We start from the raw sequence: 17,627 nt of genomic DNA, 5'->3' as shown, positions 1-17,627 counted from the left end.
CTTTTTCAAGGGTTTCTTAAATAAATAAGACCTACACAACTCACTTTATCTCTTCAGCCTCCTGTCTATCAGTCTGTTTCCCTTTCTCAGTAACTTTTACTGTGTAACTTCAAACAAATTTGAAAATTGCTTAAGTGTCTTTGGTATTTTCAAGCAACTTAAGAGAGATTTTCTAGCTGTTCAGGAAGAGACCAAAATAAGAGCTTCATTTTAAACAGAAATCAGCAGACCCAAGTTCAAATATCAGCAGGAATTCAAACTTTGTAATTTCTGCTTTTTATGGAATTACCTGCTACAAGTGACACAAATTTGGATATGTAGGGAATGATTAAGATGAGTTAAGCATCTTCTTTAGCATATGAAGTTTGACAAAGCAGCGAGCAGGGGGCAGGATGTGATAACCATATGCAAGTATCTAAAGCATTCAAATAACAGCACAGGAGAGAAATCAGAGAAGCACAGAATGATTTGGGTTGGGAGGAACCTTAAAGATCATCTCATTACAATCCCTCTGCCATGGCCAGAGACACCTAGCACTAGATGGCTGAAAGCCCCATCCAAAATGGTCTTGAACACTTCCACTGCCACAGCTTCTCTGGGAAACCTGTTCTTCTCCATTCCTATAGGGAAAATTTCTTTATATGCTAAACCTACTCTCTTTCAGTGTAAAGCCATCACCCCTTGTCCTATCACTACATTCCTTGCAAAAAGTCCCTCTTCAGCTCTCTGGAAGGCACCTTTTAGGAAGGTGCTGTGATCTATCCCTGAAGCCTTCTCTTCTCCAGAATGAACAATCCCAATGCTCTCAGCTGGCCTTCAGAATCACTGTGGCTAAGGGCTGGCCAAGAAGGAACACTTAATGGCAATCTACAAAAACTTTTGCACCCCTCTGTGAATCTGTCAGTCACATTAGGGACTCCCATTCCACACAAGCAGGAAAGGAGCCCAGCATAACAGCTATTGCAAGTGATAAAATTCATGCCTGAAAGGGATCAGAATGACCAGAAACTTCACATTCTTGTCTAAAATCTGCTCACTTGGTGAGACATCTCTCCTTCACTCTAAAAACTTCACTTACAAAACCAAATTAATTTGACTTCTGAGACTGTGAGGAAAACCCAAGACAAGCAGTCAAATGCCATGAACAAACGTGCCATAAAATCATGAAAGCACAGAAAGTGGTGGCTTCAGCCTTCCTAGTGTGTAGTGCTTCTTCCCCCTGAGCTCTCTGACTTACTCCTGAGTTGTAAAGTCAAGCCTCTCAGTCCCTTTTAGAGTCCTAATTTTGATTTATGATATACCTTCAACCCTGAAAGACAGCATGTTGTACATACAAGGTTTTCTCAGCCACTCCCACTGCTCACCAGATTTATTGTCTTCAAATAGTTCTGCCCAAGTTCCACTCCAGGCTTCTGCACATTGGCTCTGTTTTGTCTGCCTGAGGTTAACTTTCTTAGTACTCCCTAGTATTCACTCAGTCCAGGAATACAATCCCCAAGGATTTCAAGATCTCTTTACTATAGCAGCATTTCCAGTTTCTGACTGTGGAAGAAATATTGATGTGAGTTCCTTGAAACCCTTTTCCTATGAAGTGTCAATAATTACCATCTTGGCATACAAAAAGGAGACTTTGGCAGGCTGCCCAGTAACATCAAACAGGTCTGGAATAGTCACAAGAGCTCAGCTTTCTGTAACAGTACCTGACATGATTGTAAGAAATCACATAATTGACTTCTAGGAATTTGAAAAGAAGATATATTTCTTGTTCAGCTTTTATCAACAACATTAAGACCTATCCTTTTGATATGGGGTTACCAGAATTCAAACATAAACTCTGACTTCTTCTTTCACTATCTACTTAATTGCTGTTTCAGTTATGAAATCATGTTTCTCCTACTGGTTTTAGTCACAAAAAAATGTCCTGGCCAGAACATTCTTGATTTACCTTGTTAGTTCTACGTGCTATAAGGTTTTAGCTGAAGCTGTACAAAACTTTCCTCAAACTCAGATTTACCCTGATTTTTTTTTCTATTTTGAGAAAAAAAAAAAAAAAAAAACAAAAAGCAAGAATTGCAAACTAAGAATTTTTTTTTTTTTCTTTTTAAGAAGGTAAGATGCAACAATCAGAATTTAAACTGATTATAAACCACAGGAATCATTTGACCCAAGCTGTACCAAAACAGTGTAGGTAAGTGTACACCATTTGGCCCAAAGTTTCTTTGAGAAGCACATGAATTTGATTAACCTGACCTCATTGGAAGGGCAAAACAGATTAACATTTAGTATACCTCACTTCTTATCTATGTATCCATTGAGGCCTGAATTTCAACCTTATTAAAAGTTCTTTAAACACCACCATATCCACCATCCCAAGGGAAAGCAGTTTATCCCACTTATTTCAGCACTGATTAAGAGTAATCAGGTAGAAAAAATCCTGTGTTTGAGCAATCCATACTCAAATCAAACTACTAAATATATCCCAGAAACTATATTCCTCAGTGTGAAAATGTCTCTGCTTTTCTTTTTGTTTTTGCCTTTACTGTCAAAATTTTTTACTTCTATTTCTATATTCTTGGTGTATCCTTTTCTAAGATCGTAATATAATTGCTGAGCTCAAAAAGATTATTTGAACCTCAAATATGTCTGCAGGTTCACCAGTGTGTTAGAAAGAGGACCATATAACAGGCCACAAACACATGCACACAGGAGATGAAGTAAGAGGCATCAATAAGAAGTTGTTAAAAATAAATATAACTATGTATGGCACTGAAATACCAAATGAGAAAGAAATCCATCACCCACTGGTCAATGGATGAAGTTTTTTTCCACTTTAAGACCTTTCTAACAGCAGCTAGACAAACTGATGAAGAAAAAGCATCATGTTTTCTAGATACATGAACTGCTCTGAATATATTATTTATGATATTTCTTCTTTATGGCTGTTATAGTAATCCCGTACAAAATCCCAAGATCCATGCAAACTCCACAGACACACAAAACTTCCTGTTACTAGCACTTAATCAGCCCTCAAATAGACATTATAAACCTACAGCTCAGCTAGAGAAATCAGCAAGGAAGGGAAAGAACTGCAAGAGTATTCTGTGAGAAAATGCTAGCAGAGCTGAAAACTGCTCTGTCACCCTCTGATGCCCCCTCCCATGACATTTATCAAGTGATTTCTCTATTCCTTTTCCCAGTTTACACATTCTGCCTTGTTCAGTAAACACACAAAAAAACATGTAAATGCAGAGCTGAAAACAAAGGGCTATCAGGAAATAAGAAATCACCAGCTGGCACAAATCACCATTGCTTGACTGAAGTCACTTTGTGCTGGTGGATGAGCCAATTCTATGTTTCTAACAGCAGTCAAGTGGCCCTGTGCCGCGGTTCAGCTTCCACAACCTCAGAACTGGGCCAGCCGGAAGTAGTGTGGCAAATAAAAAGACAGGTTAGTTGGGTTGCCTGAAAACAAAAGAACTTTAATGGATAAAACAACAGCAGCAGAAGGCGTACACGGTATTGGGTCAACTCCAAAGGAAGAGAAAATAGGGGAAAAGCAACAACATATGGGGTAGGTTTGAAGGTAGGAGTCCAATCATAAAAGAGAACTAGAAACATCACCATATATGTCAAATGTGACCAACCAATCATTAACCATCACTCAAAACATAACCTTATATGGAATAACTCCACTAACATAAGAACTCCCATCAACCATTTCTCCTCACCCTAACTAGCAAGGTTTTTCCCACAGCCTTAAGTCTATGGTTACCTCAGCTTGGCTGACTCCCACAGCCCTGGGATCCCACAGCACTCTTTCTTATTTCTACTAATTTCATTGCTATCGTATCTTTGTCAAACCCCTTAAAAAAAAAAACAAAACCAAAAACAAAACAAACAAATAAACCCTAAATCTGTTCTTGTAAAACAATATTTTAAACAGTAAATAAATATGCTTTAATAAAAGGGCATTTGGGACTTCCCTGTTGTTATCAATTACTTTTTCTGAGGGGGTAGGATGGAAACACACACACCAGACTGACTGCTACCATAAGGATCAGCCCACCATGAATATTGTGCTACATGGCTCATACACACTCATTAAGTAAGTGGTTGTCAGTGAATCTTAAAGATCAAAACAGAAGATGCAAGAAATTTGTTTATATAAATAAACTGAAGATCAGACACACAGGACATTACAGGAAAACTGTTTTCCAGGATGGCAAAGGCTGATAAAGTTTTGATATCCTAAGCTGAATTATCAGAAACCCAAATATGAGCATATTGTATTACTTTCCTAGCTTCTGCTGCTTTCAATGAAGAGAGAAAGTTATTTAATTTTTTTGACAGTTGGACTCCAGAACTCCTAGATATTTAAAGATGTGATGCAGAGGATCATTAAGCTGAAAGAAAGCATGTCCTGGTCTATAAAAAAACTATAACAATACAGGTAAACAAATAAGCATTTTCTGTGGGATCAATGAAACTCTACTCTTGTCTCCATTTAGCAATATTCCATAGCTTTCATGTGTGCTCCCTGTCCTCAATATGCAACAATACCACAACCATACGGCTTCCTACCTCATTCCAACTCAGCCTGCATCTGTTCTGGTGGCATTTAAAACAATATTTCGGATTACCACTTCATATGGCAAATTCTTTAATTTGTAGCTCACTAAGTGCAACCTCTTCAACCTAATAAAGCCAAGCACTATTCTTTTCTCATTCAAACCTTCCTCAAATTTAACTCTTTCAGACTCATACTTTCAATGTGAAAAATTACAAGACAGAGAAAATAAAAGGTCTAACAGAACCCCTTTCCCCTGGCTTTCTCATGGCATGTCAGTGTCATGGAGTTACTTTACCTTTAAGAAAGTTTAAGTTGCTGGGAACTGCCTGGAGTCTTTTCTCCTGACCAATTATCAGTCATTGCTGAGAATTGACAGCAGTTTAGGCCATTGAAAAGTGGGATCAACTTGTGAACCCTACCTTAAAGTGTAAAACCAGAGCTCTCTCGGTTCTTTTTGTTTCCTAGCTGTGAAGGGTGGCAGAGCTCCAGGCCTCCCGTTCCCTGCCCAGGCCGTGCGGCCGGGCGGGGACTGGGCTGGGCCCAGCGTCTCCCGGCCGGGAGGTGTGGGCCCTGCGGAAGGTTTTCTCCGGGCTCCGGCCGGGCCGGGCCGAGCCGATCTCTGGCTCGGCTGCAGGTTTTTTGCTGTAACTAAATTCACTGGAGACTGCTGAGTGAAGAAAGAGAGAGGCTCTGGACCTGCAGCGGGCTGGGCGCGGCGACTGCACTCTCCAGAGCAGCCATGAGGAACTTTCCATCGCAGACGGCTCCAGCTCCTGCACCGGCCGGGGCCACAGAACTACCTACAACAGCCTGGGCAAGATTTTAACTCTTTCATTACCCAGATGAGACTTGCGGATTAATCTTTTTATCCAGACAGAGAAAAAGAGAGTGATCAACATGAAAAGAGACTTTATAAACTACCAGTGACAGGAAAGAAAAGAAGCTTCAGAAAAGGTAGATAATTAAGAAGATGCTTTAATTAAGCTGAAATATCTTTCTGTTAAAACTATGGAAATGGACAATAAAGTCTTGAAAACATTTTTTTAATTCATGACAGTATATTGGGAGGAATAGAGTGTTCAAAGTGTAAATTTTGAGTAAAAAGTAGAGTAATTATGGTACAGTGAAGTGCTGGAAGATTTGAAGCCTTGAGAGGCAATGAGAAAACTGTTTTCTAGTGAAGCTCACAGAAACAGATGAAGAAGACTTTTTGCCTTTGAATAACTTATCCTTAAAATGCCATCCCTAGACTCATGGCCCATACACACTTGAGAGTGATGTGAAAATGGGAGGAGTGGGCTCTAATAACAGCAGCTCTGGGCAGCTAACATTAGAGCAATGGAAAACTATAACAAAAATAGTTTTTCTTGTGAGAAACTCCATAAATTAACAGGAATAAACTTCTGTTTGATGTTTTCCCATATTTTGCTTCATTTTCCCACTCACTTCTACTTCTCCTTACTTCTTATTAGAGTAAGAATAGAATTGATCTGCTTCTGTATTAAAGAAAAGTTTTCCATCTGGGACCAACTTAGTGAAATACATCTATCCCTTTTCCAGCACAGTGGTCAGCTGCATAAATACCACATTACTTCTTCTGAGCCACCTGTGACCCTTTCCATGCTGCAAACAACACCAGCTGGTGAAATGAGCATCTTGGATAATCATTTGATACAATCATTTTGTCCATAATTATAAGTGGACTTTTCTTGTCAAGATCCTTTAGCTTAGATCCCACAGAAAATGCAAACAGGAGCCAGGTTCCAGGAAACTGCTTCAAGGGTGCTTGAAAGCAGATGTTAACAGCTCCATCAGTCACAACCTCCAAAGCCAGTCACAGGTGCTTCCATTCTGCCCTTCACTGCCCCAGCTCCACTGATAAACTACCATGGGTCCCCTCCCAGACAAAAATGCATGGGTTTGGGTTTGTTTCCTTTCTGCCATGCTCTTCATACCTTACTGCAGCTTTTAAATGCAGGACCCACGCAAAGAAAGTCTCTGCAAGTCCAAGCTACACTTACAGCAGTACAGACAGGACCTTTAGGTACAAACTAAAGATTACTATTCAACAGAAATTAACCACACTCAAACAGTGATTTTCCAGGCTTCAGCCTGGATAAAGTGCTTTAAACTCATTTGTAACAACACATGAAATCTCACAACACAAGTTCAGTGCTTGACCCCCCTGCCCTGCAGGAATCCCTGGAAAGGACACAAGACCAGTGTTCTGGCAGACTGGCACTGCATATTCTGCTTCTGCATGAGATAAAGAGCCTGTTATCAACTCCAAAGTAGTATTATCCCATGATAAAGCTGGTTTTTGCATGACAGTCATATACATACCTGGCTGCTGCAGTTCTGTTCTCCATGGGCAAGGAACTAACTCATTCTCCAGAACTGAGCCACTGACCATCCTTGCCATTGCCAATTGCCAGCAATGGTTTCACTCAGCCTACTCCAACACTCTTCTGACCTGTGTGTGTATAGTCAGTCTCACTTACTCTTAAAAAAACATTGAGAAGATTCCTCTGGAACTGACTGCAGAGATGGATCAAAAAAAAAAAAAAAAAAAAAAAAAAATTAGGTCAAGACAAAGCTATTGCCTCCCATGAGGGCACATGGGAACCAAACCAAAGTTTAAGGCTTGGAGCAAACCTGATATTTCATTCCAGGGCCTAGGCTCCATCCTTTACAGCATTTCCAAGCAGACACTGCCACAGAGAAATTAATCAAATCCAAACCAACCTGTGTTTATCCTCTTGGTTCCTAGGCCTCCATGTACTGTTGTGTTTCATCCCATCCCTCCTGCACTACCTAGTATGCCCTATTGTTTTTTCATCAAATTATCTAATTAGTCTGGGGCCAGATCAACAGATTACTCACAACAGTAGGCTAAGCAAATCACCCATGAATAAGTGTTTACTGGATCAATCCCTTAGACTGTCAGCTCTTTTCAGCAAAAACTGTACTTTATTATTCACATGCAGAGTAGTCTGTACACCAAATGTGTTATATACATAATTCATTTAAAAATAATAATGGTACACTAAGAATGAATAACATGCCAGCAGGAAAGTTCCCTGGCTGCACAACCATCAGTAACTCAGAACTGCTCACACACAGCTGAGGCTTGGAAAACCAAATGGATGATAAAGGCAAAGGTTTAAGGCAAAGAACTAAGAGTAAGAGAGGCAGTGCTGCTCCCAAAAAATTGTCGGGAAGAATCTTCAGAATTCTCTGTGCCCCAGATTCATGTTCTGAAGAAATAACAAAACCAAAGGAACAAATATTCTCCTACTTGATATACTCAAGGGTAAACAAGGACTTGGAAATAGGACGACAGAACATATATCAAATATATGTAATGTGTAATTGCTTAATGGCACCCTTTTCAATGTGAGACACCTAATTGTGTTTATTGTTTATAGATGATATCTCAAAATCTACATCATACTTAAAGGAAACAGACACTTCTGCACTCCAGTATGTGGGGTGTGTGTAACATCATGTGAGCTATGCATTGATACAAAATTTGCATCTACAGAACACAGAGAGGACACTAGAACAGAAAATATTTTATGAGAAAGTATAAAACTATGGCATTGACCTTCCAGCTTTGCCATTTAATCCAACCTAGACCCTCCAGCAGCTAAATATTCATAACTAGCATGACCTCTGGGCTCTTCTCTCACACCCAGTTGTACCTAAAAGCCAGAGTTGTACCTAAAAGCCTTTCACAAGCCAATGTTTTGGGAGTGTTGTCTTCTCCTCTTACTATTATGCCAGTGTGGGTTTTTTTTCCACGTTGCCATCTACAATAGCCTGGCTATTCTTCTTTCATATTTAAAAACCTTTATGCAAATCAAGCTGGTAGCACAGCAACCTAAAGTTCTTGCATTAATGCAGAGTATTATTCACATACAAAAATTCCATTTAAATCCCATTAAGGTTATGACATAAATCCAAACAAACTAGAAAATGCACAGTTAAGGTGGAAAACTGACATATGTCTTCCAGTCTCTTAGCAGAAGAAAGCAGAATAAGAAACCTATTAGTGTGTCACCCAGTTGGAGAAAGGCAGAGAAGCACATATGTTACTGCTTTTTAACTGTTCATTCCATTGCATCTGGGATTCCTTTGGTTTTTTTCCCTTAACACCTGTGTTCCAGTGTGAGGGGTCCTAGAAGATCAGTTTTGTCTGTAAATACTTCTGGACAATATCCATTCTGAGGGATAAGAGAGGCAGCCACAATAAAGCAGCTGTAAGCCAGGGGGGAAAAAGTCAGATTAGCATCTTATATTTTTTCTGGAGGTGTTTCTGGTGGTTAGTAAAAGTCAGTGACACATATGACATTGTTTTGCAAGTGTCCCAATTAGCAGCACTGCTACTGCAAGCTGGAGGCACCTACTTTTTTTCTCACGTGTTTCTCCCTTTGAATTCCCGACACTTCATAGTAATGAACAACACTGCAAGGTCTTGGAAAAGACCAGATTTATGCTTCTGTAATATTTAAAACACTCTCAGCATGGCTGAGCTGAAGGAATGGATGTAGGCAGCACTGTCTTTTGGATAATCCACTACAGTTTGTGAGGATGTGGAGTACAGTGGTGCTCCTGGGCTCCTGTATCTTGTGCTGCACATACCTGCATAAGCAGATGGATCTCTCTGCCTGTTGTGCACAAAGTTGCACCCTGTAGCCCTGTAATAAGAGTAAGGGGAAAAGAAAGAGGTTGGTTGAGCTTTTAGCTGCATTAGTCAAGCTACAGATGCTGGAGTTAGTTGTGAAATTTCAATCAGAATCAAGTCCAGAGTATGTGCCACTCCATATGTTTGTTACACAGACAAGTATGGCATAGTGGGCTGTTATTGGAAAGTGTGGGGTTTATTCTTTTTCTTTGGAGTTGAATGCAACTTGATTGCAGTTCTTTTTGGTAATGATCAGTGTACAGAAACAAGCTGGTTCAGGCAGTGAAGCTGTTGTCTTGACTAGAATCCCAAGTTTGATTTGAATTAGCCATTCGTAAGACAGATATACATATGCGCACACACAGGCGCACACACAAAGCTTTGAAAGTGGTTCCATCTGTTTTTTGGTAAGGCTGGGTGATAATTAGGAAAAGTGGAAATATTTGATGTTCTGGGTTTGAGACCTGACATGTTTTCCTTCGTGTTGTCATTGAACACTTCAGTCCTAAACAGAATGGTTTTAATTTGGGATACAGTAGAGCTGAGGATTAAGGTTAAGAGAGAGGGTGACTTTTTTTTAATTTAGAGTATATTTTCTTTCACTGTGCCTTGAAAAAGTTATTTTTCCCTTCCTCTGTTCTAAGCAAACATTCTACAAATTATACTCTGAATAAAACACATCACAGACTTCCATGGAAACAGCAGTCAGCATGAGGAAAGAGTGGAAAATGCTCAAGGTGACAAGAATACCTTCTGCAGCGCCATCACAAGATACAAGATGAACCCTAGCAAGTACAGAAGAAGCTGACATGACAGTACAAAGCTAAACAAGATCATAATACTTGGGAGGGAGAGGGAGGGAAGGAACATATGTGCCCAAAGCCATCCTTTCCTGCCAATTATTGAATCCTTGACAAATGACAAACATTCAGGGTCTATTTTGGATGAACCTTCAGGGAAGGTTGAGAGAATAGCTTAAACTGCCAATGTCCAATGTCTTCTTGGACACTTTACATTTCAGATTAATAAATAACTGCAATTAGACAAATATCTGTGAAGGATGAGAGCTGCCTACAAGTATATATTGTGCTGAAATTCATAGGAGATGCTTTTAGCCTTTGTCCTCAGAGGTCTCTTTCAAACTATGTTGAACTGCTGCAGAAGTCAGGTCTTCACTGGGTTGTGAAGAAAAATGGATTACAAGGCAAACACTGTAAAACACAGAGATAAAATATGTAAGTAGCTATCAACTCTGTGGACAAGTATATTTATGAGAAGCCTTTCCTAAAGAAGCAAAAGGGGTTTTTACTTACTATAGTAGTTCTTACTCTTTCCAACATCCAAGTGCTCACTGATTTCTCTTCCATCTTTTCTTCTCCCATTTCTAAATGTTTATGCGTTCTCACCCAGAGACTCCTCCAGAGTTCTGACACTGTATTTTCCTCCACCTAGAATTCCCAGCAGCTTTCTTCCTCAACTCCATCTTATTCACAGCTCAGCTGCTGCAGTCATCTGATCTGCTCCATGGCTCACATCTTCCCATCACATATGTTCCTTCCTCATCAAATATAAGATTGCCTTCCATAATTGCCATTTCCACTGCTGCTCATTCTAGGTGAGCATTTGCTACTCAAACCAAATACTTTTTGCTCCTTATGTTTCCAATCCTTCCTTCTGCTCCTCACCTCTAGCCAAATATCCTCCTTTCTTGAAATCTCTTTTAAAAACATCATAGAGATGATAGCAGTAGGCCAGTTTTGACCTTTCATCTGGAAGAGTCAGTGAAATTTTTAAGGGCATCAGTCTGTACAAACAAGAAGCAGCATACTCTAGTTTTCAGTGCCAAGAATGTAGCTCAGACCCCAGAAATAAAAGAATTAAGGCAGCATGTCTTAGTGAGACTCTTTAGGTATCGATAGGCTGACTTCAAAGCTCAGTCTGCTCCAGCCTTGCTGACATCCATCTAATCGAGCCTGTCACCCAGTCAGATATGCTACTTGAACTCATCTTTATGCATTCTCCCAAATCTGAATCAACCCAGAGAGACCAGGTAGCTTAAATACTGCGGTTCAGAGGTGGAGAGCTTTAGAATGACTCATTTCGATATAAATGGTTGAAAAAGCTCTTACCCAAGCAGCTCAGCCAGGAGGTAAAGCAGAATAGGCTCCTCAGGAAGGGGATGTTGCTTGCATGGCCAGAGTTTTCAGTCCTACACACCTCCTCTGCATATGTGAGTGACTCTATTGACTTATCATGCATTCAAGTGCAGGAGTAGTTTTTTTTTAAGCAAGTAAAAGGCTAAGTGATTTGATCAAGGCCACAAATCAGCATGCCAGAGACAAGACTGTTATAACATGCTAGTAACCCAGTCAGATTGAAAGCTTAAACTCTGAAGACAGGAGTCACCTTTTATATATTTGAAGTGTGCGCAGCAAAACAGCATCCAGTCCTTGATGATGATTCTGAGTAGCAACTTAATGTAGATATTAAATGCCATGTAGACCAATCAACATGGGGCTTTATACAGTTTTTCAAAAAACTCTTGGGATCACAGAAAAATCAAAGTTTCAACAGAATAAGGTGTGTCCCCTTCTAAATGTCTCAAGCTATTTTCCTGGATTAATAAAAAAAAAAAAAAAGAACCTCTTAAGACAGCTTTTCCATATCAATATTTTTCTTTCAGATTATTTTGTTCCCTTTACAACTGTCAGTGACACCACAGCATTTGAAGCATGAGGAGGAAGTTATGCTGCGTAGCTACTGTGAGAGGAAATAAAGGTGGAGAGAAAATGAAGAAAATATCACAGATAAAATTAAAAGGCATTTGAAATATCCCCACCTGTATTGACCCTAGAATTGTGCTAATTATGAGGCTTAACATGCTTCCTGTCCATTACAATAGGTTATTTCAGCTGCTGGACAGAGATGGTGTGCCCACTCAGACACTGAAGTCCAGCCTATAGATCACTTGCACATGAAGTCATGAAATAAATGCAGGTGTCCTCACTGGCACAGTGAAAACACCAGTCTACCAGGAGGGAAGAGTCATGAGGCAGTATCTCATAACCAAGAATGTATCTAAAACCAAACACATATACTCTTGATAAGTTATAAGAGGAGCTTCATTTCTGTCACATCTGATCATCCTCAAAAATTGCATCAGTTGACCTTATGAGTTTCTGGATCAGCTGTTGCCATCCTCTCTACCACTTGCTTAACAGATATAATCATTTTGTGGAAAACTTGTATGGGGTTCAATTCCTCACAAACTAGCTTCTACTGTGTTTATCTCAGTGAAGGACTGATTGATGATAAAAAGGGTCACATAAGCATGCATACATTTCCTGACAGGAAAAAAAACTTCAGAAATAGGTGAGCAAACCCCATGCAGAGTTATCCTTTTTCCAGCTGTCCAAACACCACTTCATCTCTGAAGGACTAAGGCTCTATATAGTTCACCAAAATTTAGCCCCAAACACGTCAGAAGAAGTCTCAGTAAATGAAATTCAGCACACATTCTCCTGTTCTGATACTCTTTTAAGCAACACTGCCTCAGGATACATTAGTTTCATTATCTCTGTGTCTATAATAAGATCCTAGTGCATGACAGCCAAAGATTGCCATTTATCCTTCCACAATGACACGTTTCATTTTGGTTAGTGGAAAGGGTATGCTATGTGAGCCACAGCCCTGTAATTTCTACTCAGCAACGTATCATGGACATGACATTTGGCCCTGAATGTTTCCCATGAGAAGAGGGCTGTTGTACTGAATCAGAATAAATATTGCTGGCTTCTTCAACAAAAACAAAGTTTCACTTTTAGCTGAACTGTTCAGCACAGAAAATTTCTTGGGGGAAGAAAAGTATAAAGAACAATTTTGGAGAAAACTACATTTTTTAGTTTTCACTTTTGAGGTGCATGTTTCCACACAGAGGAAGAAGCTTTCTTTAGATCTAATACATATATTTTTCAATAGGAACAAGCAATTAAGTACCAGCTTATTTCTGTGCACCAGTTCTGGCTTGGTTGAAACATTAATCTTTTTGATGAAGACCAAACAATCTAGACTCAGTTTCTCCATTCTTGGTTTCCTCAACATTTATGAAGAGTACTAAATGAAAAAGGGTAAGAATCAGAGACCCTCCTCTAGATGTCTGTGTTAAATATTACAGTATCTACAAACAGATACTTAGCCTCAGCATTAACTAATCCTAAATTAGCATCTGCATGCAGTCAGAGAAGAGGTCAAGCTATCTTCAAAGATAAACTCAAAAGCCTAGTGCTGAGTGGATAAAGTGATGGAGTTGAATAAAATGGTCAGTAAAAAATTGTGAGAGGAGGAATATCTGCTGTTTGACTGAGGATATTTGATGTATGATATAAGGCTGCTTTAATTATGTGCTTCCAGATAGAGTTTACCCAGACCTGCAAACTCTTCTAAGCACTCAGAAATGGTGACATTTAGGGATCCTGAGCTAGAAGTGGAAAATTTTCTGAGTAACTGCACTTTCTGATGACTCTTTACAGGCACCTGCGCTTTCTGTGCAAAAAGGAAAAATAAAATAAAAAGGGGAGGAGTGGAAACAGCAGATCATACTTTTAAGATGGAGATGTTTCTTTCTATAATGGTAATATTATAATATGTGTTTTTCTGACTTCATTTGATGATGCAGCAGGCCCCTTTCTATTTACTGTGGGCTTGTGCTTTGTGAGGCACACTCAATATTAATTGCACATCACTGGGACAAATGTTAATACTTTAAAGGCTGTCCACCTTCTTAGTCTAAAGCACCGCACACATGTGAGCTACCTAGCTCAGCTTCACTGTTGAAGGCTTTGTCTTGGCTGTCTGTGGAGGGGCAGCTGCAGAACAGACAGCTAGAACACAGTAAGCCCCATAAAAATAGCAGAGCTGTCACTGAAGCCACCCCATGTACAGGATTGCCAGGGACCCTGAACAGCTACTCCAGTAGATTGTCTGTCCTGAAATCCTTTCCGAAAGTAATGCCTGTGAGCCACCATGTCTATGGAAGGGCAGCCTCCCTGGGGTGGCACCACCAGTCCCATTGACAGCACTGTCCCACAGGACAGCATGCCCCATCTTGTATGTGGATTCACTGGAGACACCGTGATAATGATCTTCCACTCTTCTTTCCACATATCCCCTTAGTGATATCCTCTTAGCCTAGAGGGGGATCAAAATGCAAACCCAGTGGTGTGCCACCGAGTAATAATGTTTTGATTGGTATCAAAGATGTGGAAGAAAATTATGTGGAGGAACATCCCATGCATGTTCTCCCCAAAGACATTTTTAAACTCTGTGGAAAAAGACATGGTAACCTGCATGTTTTCTGCCAGTTAACCAAGGTTAATAAAGCTTATAAAAAATAACAGAATCATCAATTCATAGACAAGTTAAGGTTGGACCAAACCTCTAAGATCATTGAGTCCAGCCATTAACCTAGCACACCATGTGCACCACTAAACAGTATCCCCAAGTGTCATAGCCACACATTTTTTTAACACTTCCACAGATGGTGATTCCACCGCTTCCCTGGGCAGCTTGTTAAGCTGACCAGAAAACAAAGGATATCTTGTCAGTCTATTTCAAAAATTTGAGTACCTTCATGCAAAAGATATTGTGATACCATAGCTGATGCAAGATACAATGAATAAAATGCTAACCTCATTGATGAGGGAGAGGGAAATATTCTTCTGATTAGACATCACCATGTGTAGTCACTTTTGCTGAACCTTATATTCATTTATGCGAATATCTATGAGGTCCCAAATCAGTTTATCCTACAGAAGACACCTAAAACCAGTAAAAAATATCTATCTCAAAAAATGCCTTTTTCTTTCTACTTCTACTCTACATCTAGAGCACAAAGAAATCCTACAGCGAAGGTAATCCTTAAATTATTACCATATAAATGTCTAAAGCTAGGTGGAGAGAAGCTTACCCTGTGTTTTAGCTCAGGTCAGCTAAACAGAATTGTAAGCAGAAGTTTGACTCCCTCCCATGACTTCACAGAATTCTGTTCTTTTCCACCTGCAGTTTGAGTGTCTGCAAAAATTTCCTTTTGTCATGTCAAAAAAGGGCCTCTCTGCAACTCTTGGTGATTACATCTTTGCTCAGCAGGTCCTCATAAAGTAACACAAAGTATCATATTTTATTTGCTTGACCATTAATGAAATTGTGAAGGGACACAGCTCAGCTGGTACTTTACAGTTATATTACTCCTCAGGAGCAGGAGCATTAGGACTACCTTACACACAGTTCCTTCTGTCTATGCTACTGCCAGCCATACTTTGGGTGAGGCAGAAATCACTGTCTCTTCACAGTCAGACTGTTTCTTTTAAAGATTTACACTTTCCTATCAGCTTGTTAACATACTGCTGTAAAGCATTAGGTAAGAATCTATATAATAACAAGTGTTTTGTTTCAGAGACCTTAATTAAAATTTGTAAGAACATATTGATTGCATTCCTAGTAAAAACTGACAGCATGGTTGAATTATATACAACGTGTTGTGTCAGGTAGCCTGCGCAATGGAAATAACAGAAAAAAATATCTGGATAAGTTGCATTGTTTCCTATTTATTTTCTTAAATTTTGATCGATACTTTTTAGATTTATTTCGTCTAATCAGAACATTATACTTCACAATCCTGAAATAATCGTCACTGGCTGATCTAAGCTTTGTCTCTTAGAAATGCAGGAGGATAAAGTGTACAAGCAGGGATGTAGCAGTCTCCAGGCAGCTCTTCTGCCCCAGGAGAACAGCAGCAGCATGTGTCCCTTGCAGGACTGACACCCCCAAGCACAGCTCTGCTGTGGCCCCCACGAGACCACTAGCTGTGACCTGAGCTCTGGCCACATGCAGGCACAGGGGTTGTATTATCCAGCTCCTCTCTCCAGAATCACAGCTATCCCTGCTCCTATCCTTTTCTTAGCTCTTTATTCCCTGTAATATGAGAGAATGTTCCATGGCTGTATGAAGCTCTATCTCCTCTCCCCACCTTCCAGCAACTCACTGCTTTCAAGCTTCAGGCTTCCTCTGTCACCCTCAGTCCTGTGACACTTTCTGTCTGTGCTTTTTCTTCTTCTTGATGTTTTTGTCCAGCCAGCAGAAATCATGAAATCTCATGCAGCAATAACTAATTCTGCTTGTCCTGGACAAGGAGATTTTTCCCATCTTGTTCTCCTCTCTGCATATAGTAAATATTTGCATAATATATTAAGCATGTGGGGAAACCTCAAAAGATTTGGTTCAATGCCTTTTGGATAAGCACCTGAAAAGCTTAGTTGTTTGTGCAAACCTAATCCAAACAATCTGATTCTTGAGTTAATGGGCTGGAAATCTTGTGAGAACAGGTTGTCTCACAGTACAAGACTTTTCATGAATTTTGCTTCTCCTGGAATGGTAGTACAGTAAAAATAAACTCTTGTACTGTTCTGACACTTCTTTTCAAGGATTCAGGACGAAGACGGAAGAAAGTTACCTAGACTTTTCTGAGCCTTACAAAAGTATCAGTCAGCTGATGTTTCAGGTGAGAACTCAAAATGGGAGATTACAACATCCAAGCCAATTCAGCTGTTCTTTTACAGCAGTGTTCACCCACTTTATTGATATGCATCAGGTATTGGTAAAATAATACACTACATACTCTGACTGACTGGCTAATAGGAATCTGTCAAACTATGAATGCTATAACAGTCACATAATAATAACACAGCACTACAGAAGGCAATAAATTACATACTTGCCACCATCCTTCACGTATTCTATACGGATCATGGAGTTATGGTTATTGGTTGCAGTGTGTATTACCAGGTCCCAGGGTCACCAGAGCAGAGTTAAATGATGTAAGGGAGTAAGTAAAATGATGATCTATGTTCAAAACCAGCACTAGCCTTGGTACCTATTTACCTCATGCAGTATGTTTATATACTAAGTATGAATAATCAGGTTCCTGAAAAGGAAGAGAAAATTGACAATGTCAGGGGCAGAATAGCTCCTTCCATTTATCATTAATTTTTGATTGAAAGCCTTATTTATTTCAGTAGGTGCTGCAGGTTGTGGGGGATTGCTTAGAGATGGCAAAGTTTCTCACACAGATCTGTAAGACTCTCTATAGACCCAGTACAGTATTTACTTTCTTCACCAAAGTTCATCTATGACCATCGCGCAGAAAGAAAGTATTCCAGCAGCTCTGTGTGCCACTCTCAGATAACAGCTGAGTCCCAGACCAAAGGCCACAATAATCCTGGCTTTTTGTTACTGCTACTGTTCCTACTTGAGCAAAAGGAGATATTTCTTCCAATTTAGACAATGCAGTATTTGTGCTTTAGTTTGAAGTATCAC

This window comes from Pseudopodoces humilis, chromosome 3 (genome assembly GCF_049639895.1).
Source record: "Pseudopodoces humilis isolate 2021_Gansu_Grassland_sample_001 chromosome 3, ASM4963989v1, whole genome shotgun sequence".
Classification (NCBI taxonomy): Eukaryota; Metazoa; Chordata; class Aves; order Passeriformes; family Paridae; genus Pseudopodoces; species Pseudopodoces humilis.
This window is presented reverse-complemented; position numbering follows the sequence as displayed.